General features: G+C 36.0%; 1 non-coding gene across 1 annotated transcript; it reads right to left on the minus strand.

Annotated features, from left to right (window-relative positions):
- Window positions 1-2,178: 2,178 nt before the first annotated feature.
- On the minus strand, window positions 2,179-2,252 carry Trnag-ccc (transfer RNA glycine (anticodon CCC)). The gene has a single exon. It is a non-coding gene; the product is annotated as a tRNA-Gly (tRNA).
- Window positions 2,253-12,618: the final 10,366 nt, after the last annotated feature.

The following is a 12,618-nucleotide window of genomic DNA, read 5'->3' on the forward strand; positions in this document are numbered from 1 at the left end:
AACCCACCGTCTCTCCAAGTACATGTGTCTCGTAAAATTATCGGGCTCCAAATAGGGCGTCAGAACAGTGCCAGCCAGCCATCCTACGGGTTTGAGGGGAGAGGAAAGAAAGAAGGAACAATGAGGGAGCTGGGCAGGCATGGGACACAACACCTCTCCCTCGTCTCTCGCTTTCTCTCTTGTTTTTTCTTCTCTCTATTATTCTTCCATCTTCTCTTTATATTTTCTTTCTACTCTTATCTACGCGCTAATAAAGCTATTCGTAGCAATATATATATATATATATATATATATATATATATATATATATATATATATATATATATATATATATATATATACACGAGTATATATATATATATATATATATATATATATATATATATATATATATATATATATATATATATATATATATATATATATATATATATATATATATATATATATATATATATATATATATATATATATATATATATATATATATATATATATATATATATATATATATATATATATATATATATATATATATATATATATATATATATATATATATATATATATATATATATATATATATATATATATATATATATATATATATATATATATATATATATATATATATATATATATATATATATATATATATATATATATATATATATATATATATATATATATATATATATATATATATATATATATATATATATATATATATATATATATATATATATATATATATATATATATATATATATATATATATATATATATATATATATATATATATATATATATATATATATATATATATATATATATATATATATATATATATATATATATATATATATATATATATATATATATATATATATATATATATATATATATATATATATATATATATATATATATATATATATATATATATATATATATATATATATATATATATATATATATATATATATATATATATATATATATATATATATATATATACATATACATATATATTAGAATAGACTCCACAAAAGTGAGGGTATATACCCTCATTATATATATATATATATATATATATATATATATATATATATATATATATATATATATATATATATATATATATATATATATATATATATATATATATATATATATATATATATATATATATATATATATATATATACATATATAATATAATATATATATATATATATATATATATATATATATATATATATATATATATATATATATATATATATATATATATATATATATATATATATATATATATATATATATATATATATATATTCATAAAATCTACTTCTTTCGAAGATTAACTTTTTTTTTCTTTCAGAGGACCATTTCCGCTCTTTGAATGGCCACCATTTTAACATAGTGTCCACGAGATATATTCCCTACGTGGACTACCAGAAAGACAACGAGCAGTCGGACGCAACCCTCACCCTCACACACTCCATGGACGAGTACAACCTGTCCGAGCTTTCCAAGAAACTTAATTTTTCGTACGTATGTAATCTGATAAATGGAAAAAATAACTACGCTCTTATTGTCATTCTTATCAGAAATCCAGTTTCCTGTGCCATAAACTAATTTCAGCGAGGCACTTGCTGCCTGTATTCTGTGTATATATAGTGTTCAATGAAACAATTGCAACAATATTCCTTCACTTTACTTGGGTATCTGCCTGTGATAAAATAAAACATTTTTGGGTTCAATCGTGGCTGTATAGATCATGGTATCATCGCAGCACGACATAGTCGCACAAGGTCGATATTAAAATGTCAATGTGTATTCGTGTGTGTGTGTGTGTGTGTGTGTGCGTGTAAATATTAATAATGATAATAATAATATTCGGTTTATTGATCTTGCACCTTTTACAGCTGAAAATCCACATGGTATATGCTTAGTATCATGCATACTATATCTTTAAGTATACATTTAACCTTAAGAAAGTATCTCCAATTTGATACTGTGGCTGCCAAATGGCACCAGTCAACCTAGTAGATTAGGCCCGGAATGGTCAGGACACCCGGTCCTTATTTTTCTATTCAGAGTTTGTTTTTCCTACCTAGCAGCGGGGCACAGTTTTCGATTTACACCAGGTACCTAATCACTAGTAAGTGAACATGACCTGACCCGGGATTCGAACCCGGGCCCTCCCGAGTGGGAATCGGGCGCGTTAACCACTGCGCTACCAAGCTGTGTGTGTGTGTGTGTGTGTGTGTGTGTGTGTGTGTGTTGGAGGGGGGGGCTATAATGATAGGACTTTGACATTGAAGCAAACTACACTTGCGCCATGGAGATCCCTGTGGCTTGATTAAGTCGCATACCTGAAGGGTTCCATCGGTGTCTCAATCCCTGGTTGGTCCAACCTTCATGCAACCCTAAAACGCTAGATGGCTAAACAACCATTACTTAAAAATAGGGACTTATAGTTCTTGATCGAATGAATATTCTTCAGTTACACCATTCGGGAGGAGCCGGAGGGCAGCTGGGGACGAAAAGGGGCGAACGGCAGCTTTACGGGCATGATGGGGCAGCTGCAGCGGCAAGAGGTGGATTTCTGCACTTTATGTGGGATTACTTACGACCGGAATCAAATTTTCGATCACCTGCCGGTCTACCCTTCAGACCCAATAACAGTGGTATCGCTCAAACCTTCACATCTCTCACGACATTTTCTGCTTGTACGTCCACTGACAGGTATATAAGTACTGTCTTCTCCATTTTTTTCCCCTGTCACAAAAAATAAATAAATAAATAAGTTATCTCACTTTTCTATTTCTGATACAAAAGTCAAACTATTTATTTTTTTTTTTGCTGGCATATTATTTATTGTTTTCTTTAAATTCTAACTTTTACTTTCTATGATATTTTTTTTTCTCGTACCATTATAAATCTTTTATTTATTATTCAATGATTTCTATTGTTATTTTTTTTTTTTTATGAAAGAGCAGTTTTTTTTCTTCATTTATATATTTCCTTATACGAAATTAAGAATAATAATTTGAATAAAAAGTGAATAATAACATCTAAATAAACATAGTTCTATAAAAATTTTCGCAGTTTCATCTTGCACATAAATCCGTTTCCTGAAACAGAGTAGTAAATGAGCAGTGGAGGCTTGTCTCACTGAATTTCCCTTCCCCAGGCGGAGTGTGGGGAGGCGTGGTGGTCGCTGTTGTACTGTGGGGCACGGCCATGGCAACTTTTAATTCGGTCTTGAGCCAGGCGATGCCGGCCCGGTCCCTGAACTTCAATAAATCTCTTTTCCTTGGATGGGGGACACTCCTGGAACAGTCAGTCGCCTACCTGCCTGTTAACGTCTCCAAGAGGGTGAGTTTTGGTTGTGCAGTTGATTCACTAAGCAGAGTTCTGCTTTAATACTTAAGTTACCGGCTAACGCCTCACAGGGATGACTGAAAACATTCCTGATGAAGGACTGCAGTAATTGTTTCGTTAACCTTTGGTACATTTTGTATGGTACATGGTTCCTTTATGAGGAAAACGCAGTCTTTTTTTTTTAATTACATCAATGAGTTGCTATTCAGTGCAGTTTCATATTAATTAAAAGTGCTGTTCACTGTTACTGTGTGAATAGCCAATCAGCTGATTGGTTGTGGAGCATAATATTATAAAATTAAAGCTGTACGCTCTCGATTTCGCTGACTAATGATAATCATATTTATGCACACTTCATGATATGTTTCAAATCCCTTATGCTTTCTGAAAAAAAAAAAAAAAGGCATTCCATCCCTTTGCGAGGAATTGACAGGTCACGGGATTTGGCCATGGATCAGACTGGAGCTGGAATAAACCAGGCATTCTCTCTCTCTCTCTCTCTCTCTCTCTCTCTCTCTCTCTCTCTCTCTCTCTCTCTCTCTCTCTCTCTCTCTCTCTCTCTCTCTCTCTTTATTTATACAGAATACATTACTTGTTTACAGAGTTCAGTGTAGTGCATATTACATACAAGTACAATGTTTTACAGGCTAAAGGAAACACGATTAGTGTGTCCTATCTTAAAGCCCAAATCTGATGCCATGACGGCAGCCACGCGTTCACCAGCTCCTTGAAGCTCTGTGCCGTCATGTTGTCCAGGCGTGGCTGTGAGGCAAGCAGTCCATTCTACCAGGTTACATAAATGTTGATGAATTGCCTCTGGTGGTGCCACGTTCTGCAGCGGGGTTGTAACAGTTCGGCGGAAGCTCGGGAGACTGATCTTGTGTCCACCTGTGCCCGCCGAAGGAGCTGCCTGAGAGGCTGGAGGTGATGGACCCGCTGCTGATTTATCTTGAACGTCATCGTGAGGCCCGCCACATCACGGCGGTGCTGAAGACTGCAGAGTCCTGGATGTTGTTGCGCGCTGCTGCTTTCCCTGATGAACCTCTCTGCACGGCCCTGGATCTTGTCGAGGAGGCCGAGGTGTTTGCGTGCCGCGCTGCCCCACGCGAGGCATGCGTACTCCAGGGACGAGCGAACATGCGCCTTATAGAGAGTCTGAAGCCCCTCGCCGTCAAGCAGCCATGACATCCTTCTCAGGGATGCCAGCTTGCCTGAAGCCTCTCTGGCGAGTCGCTCGATGTGGGATTTGAAGGTCAGCTTCCTGTCGTAGGTGACCCCAAAAAATTTCCACTTCCTCCTGGGACGCCAGTGCCTTTTCTTCGAAGACCAGGGGCAGGGGCTCCCCCGACCTGGAGACAGTGAGCAGCTGAGCCTTGTTAGGGGCAAATTTCACCTGCGACTTATTGCCCTAGGCTACGATGCGGTTCAGAGTGTTGTTGAGTTCAGCTGTGGAGCGAGCTATATATATATATATATATATATATATATATATATATATATATATATATATATATATATATATATATATATATATATATATATATATATATATATATATATATTCTTTTTTTAAGTAAAAAGGACACTGGCCAAAGGCAACAAAAATCCAATAAAAAAAATGCCCACTGAAATGCCAGTCCCATAAAAGGGTCAAAGTAGTAGTCAAAAATTGATGAACAAGTGTCTTGAAACCTCCCTCTTGAAGGAATTCAAATCATAGGAAGGTGGAAATACAGAAGCAGGCAGGGAGTTCCAGAGTTTACCAGAGAAAGGGATGAATGATTGAGAATACTGGTTAACTCTTGCGTTAGAGAGGTGGACAGAATAGGAGTGAGAGAAAGAAGAAAGTCTTGTGCAGCGAGGCCGCGGGAGGAGGGGAGGCATGCAGTTAGCAAGATCAGAAGAGCAGTTAGCATGAAAATAGCGGTAGAAGACAGCTAGAGATGCAACATTGCGGCGGTGAGAGAGAGGCTGAAGACAGTCAGTTAGAGGAGAGGAGTTGATGAGACGAAAAACTTTTGATTCCACCCTGTCTAGAAGAGCAGTACGAGTGGAACCCCCCAGACATGTGAACCATACTCCATACATGGACGGATAAGGCCCTTGGACAGAGTTAGCAGCTGGGGGGGGGGGTGAGAAAAACTGGTGGAGACGTCTCAGAACGCCTAACTTCATAGAAGCTGTTTTAGTTAGAGATGAGATGTGAAGTTTCCAGTTCAGATTATAAGTAAAGGACAGACCAAGGATGTTCAGTGTAGAAGAGGAGGACAGTTGAGTGTCATTGTAGAAGAGGGGATAGTTGTCTGGAAGGTTGTGTCGAGTTGATAGATGGAGGAATTGAGTTTTTGAGGCATTGAGCAATACCAAGCCCCAATCAGATATTTTAGAAAGATCAGAAGTCAAGCGTTCTGTGGCTTTCCTGCGTGAAATGTTTACCTCCTGAAGGGTTGGACGTCTATGAAAAGACGTGGAAAAGTGCAGGGTGGTATCATCAGCGTAGGAGTGGACGGGACAAGAAGTTTGGTTTAGAAGATCATGAATGAATAATAAGAAGAGAGAGGGTGACAGGACAGAACCCTGAGGAACACCATTGTTAATAGATTTAGGAGAAGAATATATATATATATATATATATATATATATATATATATATATATATATATATATATATATATATATATATATATATATATATATATATATATATATATATATATAATATGTGTGTGTGTATGTATGTATATATTATCAAACAGAAGGCCCTAACAGACACTTCATTTGAATATTGTGTATATTTCTTCTCAGCAGCACAGATACTCCGTTATACACATGTTACTGAGTTCACTTTCCTAATCCTTATTTGAAGAGCTCAGGATATAAAACTTTATAGTCTTCAAGTCACACACTTAATTCATATGTAATTAGCGCGTCCAGTCCATTCCTAGAAGGCAAGAGGTAACATCAGAGGAGACCAAAGGTGATAGGGTACAGGTTTTCTCTCCCCACCTAACTGCAAGCCAGACTCAACCAAAAGTTTGAAACAACTTCCCAAGTAAAGTGCGTAGTTGCGGTACACAGTCCTTCTTGATAGATAGTACCATCCTCCTGTTTATTTAACCGTTACACACAGATTATGGTTGCAGCAGCTCCGGTATCTCTTTCCATTAGTGCCATTCAAGTTCAACATGCATATGTAGGTTTCGATTTTCATATTTAATCTAGAAGTAATCATAGGAAATCTACTTGGGCCTACTAACAACAAAGTGGCACCCATTCAGGGCTCACCTGGATTCACATTGACAAACACTTTGGAGGGCCTTTTACATGAGTTATGAGTGAAGTTTGTTTTGTTAACAAAGGTGGAATATACGTACATACATGCATACATATCTGTGTCTCTATGTGTGTATGATATATATATATATATATATATATATATATATATATATATATATATATATATATATATATATATATATATATATATATATATATATATATATATATATATATATATATATATATATATATATAATGTTATGATCACAATTTCTAGCCCCCTCACAAAGGTACCGCAACTGGACTAGCTCTCCCCCAAGTGATATGTGATTGGGTGCAGAGCTTAATATGGTTTACAAGGTCCACTTTTGACTCATGCACCCTCCTCACCAACGGTCATAACACCAGGTTACACAAATGAGGTCGTCAGTCTGTTTTACCCACCCACAGACAAAGGAAATAACACAACAATTAACTCACACACCTGTGAAAGGATCGACAACCACATCTAGGAAGAAACAATCATAATGAGCAATGACACATATGGTTGAGGTATAAAACATGACCGGACTACCTCTCTTGTATCCTCCCGCAGTCCAACGGCGGATTACAGACTGTAGCCGAGTAGTGTCATATACAGCCTCCTGGATGGCAGGTCTTGGCAGGGCGTGAGGAGGGAGTAAAATTCACTACTTAGCCACTCACTTAAGTCTTCTGCAGGTCAAACACTTTCCAGGAGCTTGACGCAAAAGCATTTAACAAACATGGACCTTACAAGTGCCACAACTACAAAAAAAAAAAAAATAATAATAATAAAAAAATGCCCACAAACACACAGGAGGGTAATTCATCTCTCACTGTAACAAAGTTCTGCCTGCACATGTGCTCAGCCAAGGAGTCACGTTCCTGGATATGGAATGCGTTATACTTAACTACACTCTCTGGCAAACTACTATGGAGACTCCTATGCTACTGACAAAGGCCGGGCCGTACAGCTGGTAATTACTCACTTATCCCTTTAAAGCAACTGACATGTCTAGCTGTAATCCCTTCCCAGTCTCCACCAAACAACACTGCCTGCCTCACTACATCCATCTGTTGTAAGCTCTGGACAGTGAGTTGCAAGCATGGGGACAAAAGAATGAGTACAAGAGAAGGGGGATGGTAACATACATACATACACACGCCAGCCCCACCCACCACGTCTCTCTCAGCGTGGGCCAACATGAACAACACTTTACTTTTGAAAATTTCTAGTGACTAAGCTATGGGGGCTGGATGGATACTGATTATCTTCAAAGACAACTCTTCTGCTAACTGCTAAGTGAGATTCAAACTGAATAAACAACTAGAAATAGGGTAAACTAACCGAGGAAAGAAGAGGCTCCGTGTGTGTGGATTCTTACAGTAATTTCTTGTGGGCGAAAGTCCACTCGGGATCGTACATCTGGCGTTCGTACTCTCTCTCTCTCTCTCTCTCTCTCTCTCTCTCTCTCTCTCTCTCTCTCTCTCTCTCTCTCTCTCTCTCTCTCTCTCTTCCCCATTTCGTTCTCTCACTTCTTTCCTTCATATCACATCACCTTATCTCGCTGCACGGAACAATATATATATATATATATATATATATATATATATATATATATATATATATATATATATATATATATATATATATATATATATATATATATATATATATATATATATATATATATATATATATATATATATATATATATATATATATATTAGAACAAGTTCCGAGTTCTAGATGAGGTGAATACGGATATACCAGAGAATCTCCTTCATTTATTACTTGCAATGTCTCGTCTTATGTAGAAGGCATCATCAGGCTAAAAAAAAAAAAAAAAACATGATTGAGTACATCATAAAACGAAGTATAAACCATACTCGTATATCTTGGTTTTCAAAAGGCCTTTAACGAAGTCCCCCACAAACACTAAAGTAAACTAAAATCACAAAGTATTCAAGGCAACGTGTTGCGATGGGTTGAAAACTGCCTAAACAACCATAAACAAAAGAGTAGTAATAAATGGAGAAGCATCTAAGTGGACTACGAGTAAGGTAACCAGCAGGGTACCACAGGGATCAGTCTTAGGACCTGTATTATGATTATGCTCATGTAATCATGGTCTAGAGAAGTACCTTTGAGAGAGCTGATAACTTATTTCTGAGGATGTTGTAGAACTCAAAAAGAGAATGGTGCAGGTTCCGGTAAACAGCTGGTGAGTGGTGTTTCAGTTGGGTAAACGACCCGAGCTAACGTACTGGGGACAATGGAAAAATAGGCGTTAATTTCCTCTATTATTACTTGATTGTCTGAGATGGTCTTATCCTGAAGTTTAAAGATAGATGGAAGCTCTGAAAGCTTTATATATATATATATATATATATATATATATATATATATATATATATATATATATATATATATATATATATATATATATATATATATATATATATATATATATATATATATATATATATATATATATATATGCTCACTTATGGGATGATTTTCAAGAAATATAAAAACACCTTAACATCTCTTATTATAAATATATATATATATATATATATATATATATATATATATATATATATATATATATATATATATATATATATATATATATATATATATATATATATAAGAGATGTTAAGGTGTTTCTATATTTCTTGAAAATCATCCCATAAGTGAGCAGCCACATGACATAGAATTTCTGCAATTTATTTCTATTTCCAATGGAAGATTTAATAGCTTGAGTTATGTATGGCTTTTCTACATGTATTTCTTTTACTATAATTAATTTACAGGGAAAATGTTTATCGTACAATACTAAGAAGTAACTATCGTACATTTTATAATTAGTCAGTATTAGCAGCAATTACATGTATCTTCCAGTTGAAGTTTGACAAATCAGATTTAAAGGAATTAATATTTTCATCGTTAAATTTCCTCCCTTACAATGTTACCTGTGGATTGTATATGTAAGTGTCAAGAGATGAAAATATGATAAAGACTAACTGAAGTATGGAGTATGCCACTAAGTTGGTAATTTGCTAGGTCATTTGCTAGGTCAATCAGAGACAGAGATGTTTCGGTTACTCGTGCAGGTTTAGTTACGGTGGGAAAAAAAAATCAGTTGAAGTGAAATATGTTTAGAAGTTTATGTACACTATTTTCATTATACTTGATCAAATTAAAGTTAATCACCCATTACATAGCATTTGTTCTATGTAAAAATGTTATAAATTCAACAGTGTACTCAATGGAAAGAAAGAAATCAGCAACACCAGCTTTTGGTGGTCTATATAGTTAATCCAGTTATATAATTATGCAAGTTTGAAATGCCTACAAAGTGTGGTAGTTATAAGGAGAGGTTGTGCAGTACTTAACTTTGACGTTTGTTGTTAAACTGCCAGCTCACCTCCCTTTGTCCCCTTGATTTGAAAATAACATAATAATCATTTAAATTATATAGCTAGGAAATCTGATAATTCAAGCGTGTTTCACATAAACAAATTGCGTCAAATGCAAAATAAAATGAGTTTAGATATTCTGTTCTACAAGAGTTTTTAGATGCTGCAGTACACTACTGATATTTTGAAATAAAACACATACACGAGTACATTAGGTTAGGCCTATTTCTTGAGTTATCACGAAAATAATAATTACTGTTTGGGACGTGAACCAAACAATTATAAAGTAATTATCAACTGTAATTTTGACACTTAACTTTAGGGTAAAATGATCCAAAGATATACTGTCAATAACATCTAAAGGATATTTATGTCGGTTTTGAATTCAGTAAACTAATTAAAGCAAAAGCACTTAAAAAGTAAAATGGTAGTGAAGTCTGGTCAGTGGCCATCGTTACCACAATATAAATAATAGTTACAATACCTTCATAAGAAATTGATATTACTTCATGGAAGAACGAGCAGAAATCTTCCTGGTGGACATCTGCTGGCTGGTCACTGTCGAAGATTGTGCACTCTGTTATCAGGACGAGGAAACCTTTGGTCTTACACCGATGATACCAGCAGGCGAGGCAGCTGCATCAGCACCATTATCACCAGCACCAGTAATACCAGCATCTTCAACACCAACAACAAAACCAGTGGCGCAAGTAGTAGGACCAGTGGCACCAGCAGCAGAGACGGCAGCGCAAGCACTATGGCCATACTGCCAGCACAGGAGCCAGAGCCAGTGGCACCGGCACCAAAGACGCCAGCGGCCGTCGCGGGTCCTCCATCCATCCTGCCGCCACGAAGTCGTGGAGTCGAAGCAGCAACAGAACTAGAACAGCTGTTCATGGTAGAACTACTCGTCATCCCCATCCACTCCTTGATAACTAACTTACTGCGCTGAAAAAAAAAAAAAATGTTTTCCTTCGCTTCTCGCCTGTTTAAGCTTTGTTATTTGGTCTTTGCATATGTTTTGTGAGGCTGGACACAAATCTTCATTGATATATATATCCTGGTGCTCTGTAGCCTGGCACCGTTCCTCGTTACGGCTTCACAGTTGCAAAACCATGTGACGCGAGCAATGACATGGTGGTGCCGGTGTTTGATGGGCTTTCCCACTCGTTGAGCGCTGCAGTTAAATGCCGGTTAGTTCCAACTTCTCTTCCAATGGTTTAGTAAAATGAACGACTGTCTGTTCCCTTGTTTCATCCTTCGGTTCCTCTTCCAGTCCACTAATTTCTACGATTACAGTCTTTTTGGTAATTATACCTTTCTTCCAGATTTGCGATCATCTTCAGGCTTGCTTGAGGTCTTCAGTCAGGATCTTGATAATTTCAGCATCACTCTTCTTCTCTTGCAGTTGCTTCGTGACGAGTCCTCAACCTTTAAATGGGTGGATTCAATGACTGCAGTCAACTCTACAATATTTACATGGAGTGCTTGCATATTATCACTCATAAACACTGTCAGTGTCCCGCAATACGCTTGATTATTCGAAATCAAGAGCGTTTTCAGCAACGTAAAATCCATGCATAAGGTCAAAGTCAACAGACAGACCAAAACAATACGTCCGCTTACAGGGAAGTTTGGAACAAGAAAGAGAGAGTCCCTTTTAACCCTTTCTTTCTTAGGTGCTGGTGAGCGTGTGGCTGACGTTCTCTCTAATAGTGGTCTCCGCTTACAAATCTTCCTTGATCGCTAACCTGAGCATTCAGGGCAAAGGCTCTACACCGGAAACCTTGGCAGACCTGATCGAGGCGAGGGACTGGAAGTGGGCAACGGAGGACTGGGTATTTAAGGGCTACCCTTACGTGTACTTTTCCAAACACCAACATCCTGTAGTGAAGAAGGTGTACCAAGAGATGAAGGTGAGTTAGTGGAAGAAACTTATTCTTAGGAACTGCCCACTGTACGAATATATGACAGGTCACACTTAAAGTCTTTACATCCGAGAGGGAAGAGGTAATTAGTGGTTTACCATAGGGATTAGTTTTAGGACAGTTATTATTTTCAACATATGTTAATGATCTACATCGATTATACGCTTGGTAACGACATTACTAAATTCGTGGACGGCACGAATATAGTTTGATTAAGTTTGATTCTGATGGAACCTCATGTCTTGTCGACAGACTTAGAAAAATGAAAGAATGCACAGATAAATATCAAATGCAATTAATGTTAGCAAATATAAAGTACTTGGCATAGGTAAATGCAATTTAATGTTAGCAAACATAAACTATTCGGCGTAGGTAGAGTTAATTCATATAAGAGTTACACACTAGAAAATGAGGCACTGGTAAAATCTGAAGACAACAAAGAAGTTGAAGTTAGCTCTTTTTTTTTTTTTTTTTGCCCATATTAGGATTAACCTTTTAAGGAGCATTAAAAGAAGCCCTAAAATAATATTCAAGTTATGTTTGACATCATCTACGCAATCTATTGTTCAG

This window comes from Scylla paramamosain, chromosome 45 (assembly GCF_035594125.1).
Source record: "Scylla paramamosain isolate STU-SP2022 chromosome 45, ASM3559412v1, whole genome shotgun sequence".
In the NCBI taxonomy this organism is placed as follows: Eukaryota; Metazoa; Arthropoda; class Malacostraca; order Decapoda; family Portunidae; genus Scylla; species Scylla paramamosain.